Here is a 7,500-nt window from a genome sequence, read left to right as displayed (position 1 = left end):
GCCTGGGCCTAGGCAAGCATGGCCCTCGGGCCTTCCTCCCCAGCCTGGGGATGGAAGGTCAGGCTGGATGAGCTGCAAGCTCAGCTGGCCTTTGGGGAAGGTAAGGCGGATACCAGGGGCCTGTCCTGGACTGAATACCAGGCCCTCTCCCGGCAAATCCGTAGCCAGGTCTCCATGTTGGAGGAGCTGGCGGGGGGGATGGCTAAGAAGCTTGGCACGTGGAAAAAGGGAGTGGGGGTCCCCCAGGGAGCTAAGGCCTGCAGGTCCGATATCCAGCTGCTCTCTGGGCTGCTGGCTGAGTGTCGTGAACTTGCCAGCAGTGGCCTCCACTTCCTAGAGCAGTCCCCCCCACCCCTGGAGATGGGAGAGGGTACAGAGGAGGAGGTAGTCCCTGAGACCCCCCCTGAGGAGGCTGATACCAGCAAGGCCCCTCAGGCCTCCCTCACCTATGCTGGGGCTGCTAAGGGTGAGGGGGTTGAGGCTAGGGCCTTTTCGGGGCTGCCTTCTGACAGGCTCCGGGGTCTGCTTGTGTCCCTGAAGGCCCAGCATGCAGAGGCAGACGTGGGCCTAGCTGGGGTCCAGGCAGAGCTTAGGGAGCAGAGGGACAAATCAAGCAGGACCTCAAATAGCAAAAGAGGTCCTTTGAGGGTCGCTATAGCTGAAAGCAAACTGATGGAGCAGCATCTGTCCTACACCCTGCTCCAGACTGAAAAGAAAATATCAGACATCCAGGCCATCCTGCAACAGCGAGCCAGAGACGCCGTGAGGACCAGGAGGCAGAGGGCTGTTGAGGGCAGGAGGGACATGTCCCCAGGTGAGGAGTCCAGCATGGACTTGGATTCCAACTCCCATCACTCGCCTGGGGAACCGTGTACCTCTGCCCTTTCTACTCCAGGAGGCGCTGCTGAGACAGAGAGGAAGGCCGGAGGGAAGGACAGCGAAGCGGAGTGGGAAGGAGAGGAAGGAGAAGAGTGGCGTCTGAAGGTGCAGGACAGGGGTCGAGGGCTGATCAAGGAGACTCTCCTCAAGTTTGGCAACGAGCTTGGGGAGGGCTCCGTGAAAAGCAAAAAGAACAGCAATAAAAAGAAAAACATCGCCCGGCGTCAGCCTGAGACCTCTGTCAGGGGGTCTGGAGATTCCACAGAGGAGGGTGAGTGCTATGATTCTGAGTTTGTTTGCAATGAGGATGAATTTCAGGCCTTGCAGAAGCCTGGGGCCAGGGATACTAACCCTACAGGTGACAACGCCTGTATGCCCCAGGAACCTGCACATCCTGCCTCTGTGGAAGTATCTGGGCCCCCCACCGCCCTCCATGGTGACAGGGAGACCATCCCCGCCAGTACTGAGGCGAGTACTGGTGATCCCATGGAGGGGCCCTTCCCTTCCTCCCTTCCCACTCCCTCCCTTCCCTGCCTTCCCTCTGACCTTCCTCTCGATGTGGTTGCGTCTCCTGGAGTAGCTGGTACCTCTGCCTCCTGTCCTCAGGCGGCTGCTGGGCAGGATGGCACTGGATGGAACAGTCTGGAGCAGGGTGTAGATGGCTGCTCCATGAAAGGTGCTGCCGCAGTCCCTGGCACTGTGCAATCTGTTGGGGGGAAAGATGGTGTCGCTGGACCCTCCATGGTGGTTGCTCCTGAAGCGGAGCGTCCCTGTGGGGGGAATAGCGGCACTGTTGGACCCTCCATGGGGGTTGCTGAGGTTGCTGGGGCTGTGCAGCACCAAAAAATGCTGAGCGAAGGCCCTCAATTTCCCTCTGCTCCCTTGGAGCAAGCTCGGCTGCTTTTCCCTGCCTGCAAGTCTCCTCCCCTGTTTGTCCCCCAGTCTGTTTCCCTGGATGTGTCCAAGTTTGTTTTTCAGTCCGTTCCCCCTGCCTCCCTATGTGTTCCCTTTGTGTCTGATTGTGTGGCCGGTCTCCCTGTGGTCCCTGTTGCCCCTGGTGCCGCGGGTGCCGTGGGTGCCCGTTTGGCGGGTACCGCGGGTACCGCGGGTGCCGCGAGTGCCCGTTTCGCGGGTACCGCGGGTGCCGCGAGTGCCCGTTTCGCGGGTACCGCGGGTGCCGCGGGTGCCGCGAGTGCCCGTTTCGCGGGTACCGCGGGTGCCGCGAGTGCCGGTGCCAAGGGTGCCGCGGGTGCCGCGGGTGCCGCGAGTGCCGGTTTTGCGGGTGCCGCGGGTGCCGCTGGCGCTGTGGGGAGCAGGGCTGCAGGGAACTCCCATCATCCTCAGCCAGCCGTCCATAATGAAGAAATCGCCAGTGGAGGTAAGGAAAATATAAATAATGCTGTAATTGGCCCCACTGGTGATTTGGGGATGGCTGAGGATGATGGGAGTATGGAGGTTACTCTGTCTGCTGATATGGTGGGACCCATTGACCTTAGCAATATCCACAGCCAGCCTGATTGTATTATTTCTGTTGCCCCTGATAATGTTGCCCCTGCACTTGATGTGATTGCCCCTGCCCCAGGTATTGACGCCCCTGCCCCAGGTTCTGACGCCCTTACCCGTGATAATGTTAACCCCTCCCCCAGTGTTATTGCCTCCTCTCCCGATACTGTTACCCCTGCCCCTGATGTCATTGCCCCTGCCCCTGGTATTGTTACCCCTGCCCCTGGTGTTATTGCCCCTGGTGTTATTGCCCCTACCCCTGGTGTTATTGCCCCTACCCCTGGTTCTGTTTCACCCGCCCCAGGTTTTGTTGCCCCCGCCCCTGGTATTGTTACCCCTACTGTTGGTTCACGTGGTTTAGTTGATTCACAGGTGGCGGGCACGAGCACAGGTACGAGCACCCTGGTAAAGGGTGCAAGGGTTGTAAATAGTAGAGATTCACATGTAGGTGCACGGGTTACCATTAGGCACTCCCAGGTTGTCACCCAGGGTTCTGGTGTGACTGAGGCCTCTGGTTCTGCTAGGGGAATCCGCCCGAATCATTCCCAGACGGCGGGTCCCGGTGTGCCCAATGCTTGGGCATCTGGGCCACCTCGCCTCTCTGTGGGCGGGCCTGCTGCGCATCCTCAGGTTTCCTTTGGGAACAGGAGGAACGTGGTACGGCTCGTCTATGGGGGTGAGACCCAGGTGCCTGACAGACGGTGGCTGGTGGCCCGGCTGAAGGATATGGGATTTGCGCCCGTGGATCTGTACGCACTCATCCATGCCTCGGGCACCCGGGAGTTCGACGTCTCCTTTTTGACGTCACAGCTCCTGGATCGCTTCTGGGCTGGGTGGGAGGCGGCCAGGTCTGCCCAGGGCACAAAGTGGGCAGGATTCACCGCTGTGGCCATTTCTCGCCAAGGTCTTAAGAAGGTCACCTTCCTGGTGAGGAATGAGTCCATCCCCATAGCAGATATCCTGGTTTGGACTAAGAGGTTTGGGGATGTTAAATCCCCCCCTGTTAAAATCTTAGATGAGGATGGGATTTGGACAGGCGGATGGACTGTTTCAGTGTTGCTGCGAGAATTTAGAGGTGCCACACAGCATATGCCAAATAGTTTTTTTATCGGGGCTGACCGGGTATCCTGTTTTTACCCTGGTCAGCCCAAGGTATGCCATAAGTGCGGATCGGACAGGCATTTCAGCAATGCCTGTACGGTCCTCAAATGCACTATGTGCGGCGCTGTGGGGCACCTCCGGGACAGCTGCAGGGAGATTCGGTGTCATCTGTGCTGGGGGATGGGTCATACGTACCGCACCTGCCCCGAAGCTCAGCACAATGTAGAGTCCATCTGGAATGAGGAGCCGGTGGAGATGGACTCTGCTGAGTTAGGGGTTCAGGTAGCGTCGTCATCTACGGGGCACATCCCTGGCACAGAGGTTTCCCTGCCCCAGCAACAGCCCATCCTCCCCTCGGTCTCTACACCATCTCAGGACCCTGGGAGGACAACAAGTTCACGTCCCCTCACGAGAAGTTCACGTAGAGACAGCACTACCTCCACAGCCATTATGGCCCCCCCTAGACCCCCTCCCCCTAGGCCCCCCCCTCCCAAATCCTCCACGGTGAAGGTTACCCCCACTGATAAATCCCCAGAGGCACGTCCATTAGATGCACAGTCCCAAGAATGGAGCACGGTGAAAGGTAAGAAACCCCCCCCCTCCAAAGCCTCGGCACTGCCATCGCCCCGGAAGACCGCCATGCCCCCTGCGGCGAAACCCCCGAAAGGGGGGGACGCCACTTCTAAGGGAAGTGTGGCAAAGGCGTCATCATCCTCTTCGGGCTTGCAGGAGGCCCCAGTGCTCGTGTCTAACAGATACGAGGCGCTGTCCTCCAGCTGGGCCGACTGTGAGTACGAGGAGGAGATGGCAAACCTCCCCGGGGTGGTGGCGGAGGTTGAGGTGGGACAAGAGGTGCTTCTGAGAGACGACGGGCCACTGTATCCCGGAGTCTCAGTGAAGAGGCACCTGGGTTCCGATACGGAGGAGGAGGGGTATCGCAGAAGGAAGGGAAAGTCTCCTTGTACTTAATGCCCTTATGGCGGCTTTCCCTGTACTCTCTGTGGCTACGGTGAATGTAAACAGCGTTAAGTCCAGCAGGGCCCGCTTTTTGGTTTACGACCACCTCAGCCGGGCTCCGTACAATGTCATCTTGGTACAGGAGACCCGGCTGGAAACCCTCGCGGCCCTGCACGCTGCAAAGCGGGACTGGAGATGGGGGCCCTCCTACTTCTCTCTAGCCACAGAGAGATACGGGGGAATCGCCATCCTATTCAAGGACGTTGATGTTTGCATCAACAGGGTTATTGAGTTGCAAAAAGGACGGTGTGTGGTTTTAGATGTCTCACTGGGCAGGCAACCTCTCAGGATAATTAACATCTATGGCCCCCAAACTAAGTGGGAGAGGAAGCGCCTGTTTATTGAGATAGAGCCTTTCCTCTATACATCCCAGCAAATCCTGTTTGGCGGTGATTTCAACACCATAACTAGGCCACAAGACAGGAGAGGCGCCACTCAGAGGCTGGGATATGACTCCTATTTTTTAAATAAGATGGTTAGTCAGGCTGGATTGGTCGATGTGTACCTTCATCACACTCCCAATCCCACGGGTGGGTACACTTATCACAGAGGTAGCTGTCAGAGTAGGATAGATAGGTTTTTCTTTAAGGAGAATTTCCCGGTGGCGGCACCCGTGCTTACGCCGGTGGAGTTCTCCGACCATCACATTTTATCTTGCGAGTTGAACGTCCATAGTACCCCACCTAAGGGTAGAGGGATCTGGCGGCTAAATTCAGACCTCCTGGTGGAACAGAGGGTTCAGCAAGCCTTCAAGGAATTCTTTCATGATCAGATGACATTGGCCGACTTAGGCCAGACGAAGTCTGAGTGGTGGGAGATGGTGAAGGCCAGAACTCAACGGCTGTTTCGCAATCTCGCCCGAAACATGCAGTCCTCCAGGTACAAGATGTATCTGAGCTTGCTTGGGAGGTTGGACGTCCTGATCTCGCAGGGAGGTGACCCCGAGGACATTGCGGCGGTTAAAGACCTGATGAGGAGTTATCAGTATGACAGGTACGCCTCCCTTGTAAAAGAGAGGGATCATGGGTCATACCGCTCGCCCGATCCTTATCTTAGCTGCAAGCGGAAGGAAAGTACCAAGTCCATCCCTAGTCTGCGGAGCACCGACGGGACCCTCGAGGAGTCTCCTCGTGGGATTCTGAAGGTGGTCCGCGACTACTATATTGAGCTCCTCGGGAAGGGCAGCCCCCTATGTAGCGAGGAGGGAACCTCCCACGGGAGAAGGGTGAATGACTTCTTGAACGAACTCACGCTCCCTGAGCATAGCGACCTCTCTTTTGACGAGTTGGTCAGCGAGATCACCATAGAAGAGGTCACTGAGAGTATCCAACAGCAGAACAAGTGTAAGTCGCCAGGTCCTGATGGTCTGACGGCCGAGTTTTACCAACAGTTCTGCGACCTCTTGGCCCCTCATCTGACCGAGGTGTTTAATGAGAGCTTGGCTCAAGGATTACTGCCACCCTCGATGAGGACTTCTGCCCTGATCTTGCTGTCCAAGCCGAACGTGCTCGACAGAGCGGATGTGGGGAACTGGCGCCCCATATCCCTGTTAAATGTCGACAGGAAGGTCCTGGCAAAAATTTTGGTGAAACGAGTACAGGGCCTAGCAAGGCGTGTCCTATCCACCTCCCAGTACTGTTCTATTGAGGGCAGAACTGTCTTTGATGCCGTTTTCGAAGTCAGGGAAGCCCTCGAGAAGTGCAGGGCCGGAGAAAGGGGGATATACCTTCTGGCACTTGATCAGTCCAAAGCTTTTGATCGGGTAGATCACCGTTATCTGTGGTCAGTCTTGCGGAAGTATGGCTTGCCGGGTAAACTCATCAATTGGATAATCACCTTGTACAGAGGGGCCGAAAGCTTCGCTCTTGTGAACGGGTGGAAGGGCAGGACGTTTAGGATCCGATCCGGGGTCCGGCAAGGCTGTCCTCTCAGCCCACTCTTGTACGTGTTTGCAGTCGATCCCTTCATCCGAAGGGTCGAGGCGAGCACGTTACAGGGAGTGGCCAGGACTCCGGAGAGGCCTTTACGGGTTGTTGCCTACGCTGATGACATCTCCATAGTGGTCTCCGATACTCGGGAGGCCACGGAGGTGGATGATTTAATTCTCGCGTATTCTGCCGCTTCAGCCTCTCGTGTCAACAGGGACAAGAGCGTAGTTTTCTGGTGCGGGAAGGAGGGGGACCAGTTCCCTCTTCCAGACGGTTTCCCAAGGGCCCAGCCTGAAATTAAGATCTTGGGGGTGGTGTTCGGTCCAGGGGATCTGGCTCTCAGGAACTGGACCGAACGGCTTGCCATAGCTTCCAGCAAGGTGGAGGAGAGCCACAGGTGGAAACTGACGTTCAGAGAACGGGTGAACCTGATCAAGACCTATGTTCTGACCGTATTCGGCTACGTCAGTAACATCTTCCTTTTGCCCAGGTCCCTCTACGCTCGGATGTTTGCACTGTTCTTCCGCATGTTGTGGGGGAACAGGCTGAACCTCATCAAGAGAGAGGTCACTTACCTGGCCAGAAAGGACGGGGGTCTGGCCATGGTCAACCCCATCGTCTTTTTAACTAACAACTTTCTGAAAAGGAACTTTGGGGCTCTCCTGAAGGATGAGCAGCCTGGCTGGGTATGTATATTCAGGGAGTGGGTCGCACCTTTCCTGGTAGACTGGTTTCAGGGTGGGAGGGTGAAGAGCATGAGGGTTCGGCATTCTAGTTATCTTCCGACTTCGGTCATCGAGGGAGTGGGAGTTCTGCGCAGGTGGAACGTCACGGTGGAGGAGGTCCGGGACACTCCCAAGAAGCTTCTCGACGGGAGGGTCCTGGCCACCCACTTTGGCATTCAGCTTGCTTTGAAGGATTGCCCGCCACGTACTCTCGCCTCGGGGTTGAAAAACATCAACTCCAGGCGCCTTCCGGAGAAATACCGAGACGTGGCGTTTCTCTCCTTCCACGGTAGACTCTACGTTCGAGGGAACTTGAAGTACAGGAACATAACGGATCGCGGTTGTCC

This window comes from Pelobates fuscus, chromosome 7, assembly GCF_036172605.1.
Source record: "Pelobates fuscus isolate aPelFus1 chromosome 7, aPelFus1.pri, whole genome shotgun sequence".
In the NCBI taxonomy this organism is placed as follows: Eukaryota; Metazoa; Chordata; class Amphibia; order Anura; family Pelobatidae; genus Pelobates; species Pelobates fuscus.
Note: the sequence above shows the minus strand (reverse complement) of the source record.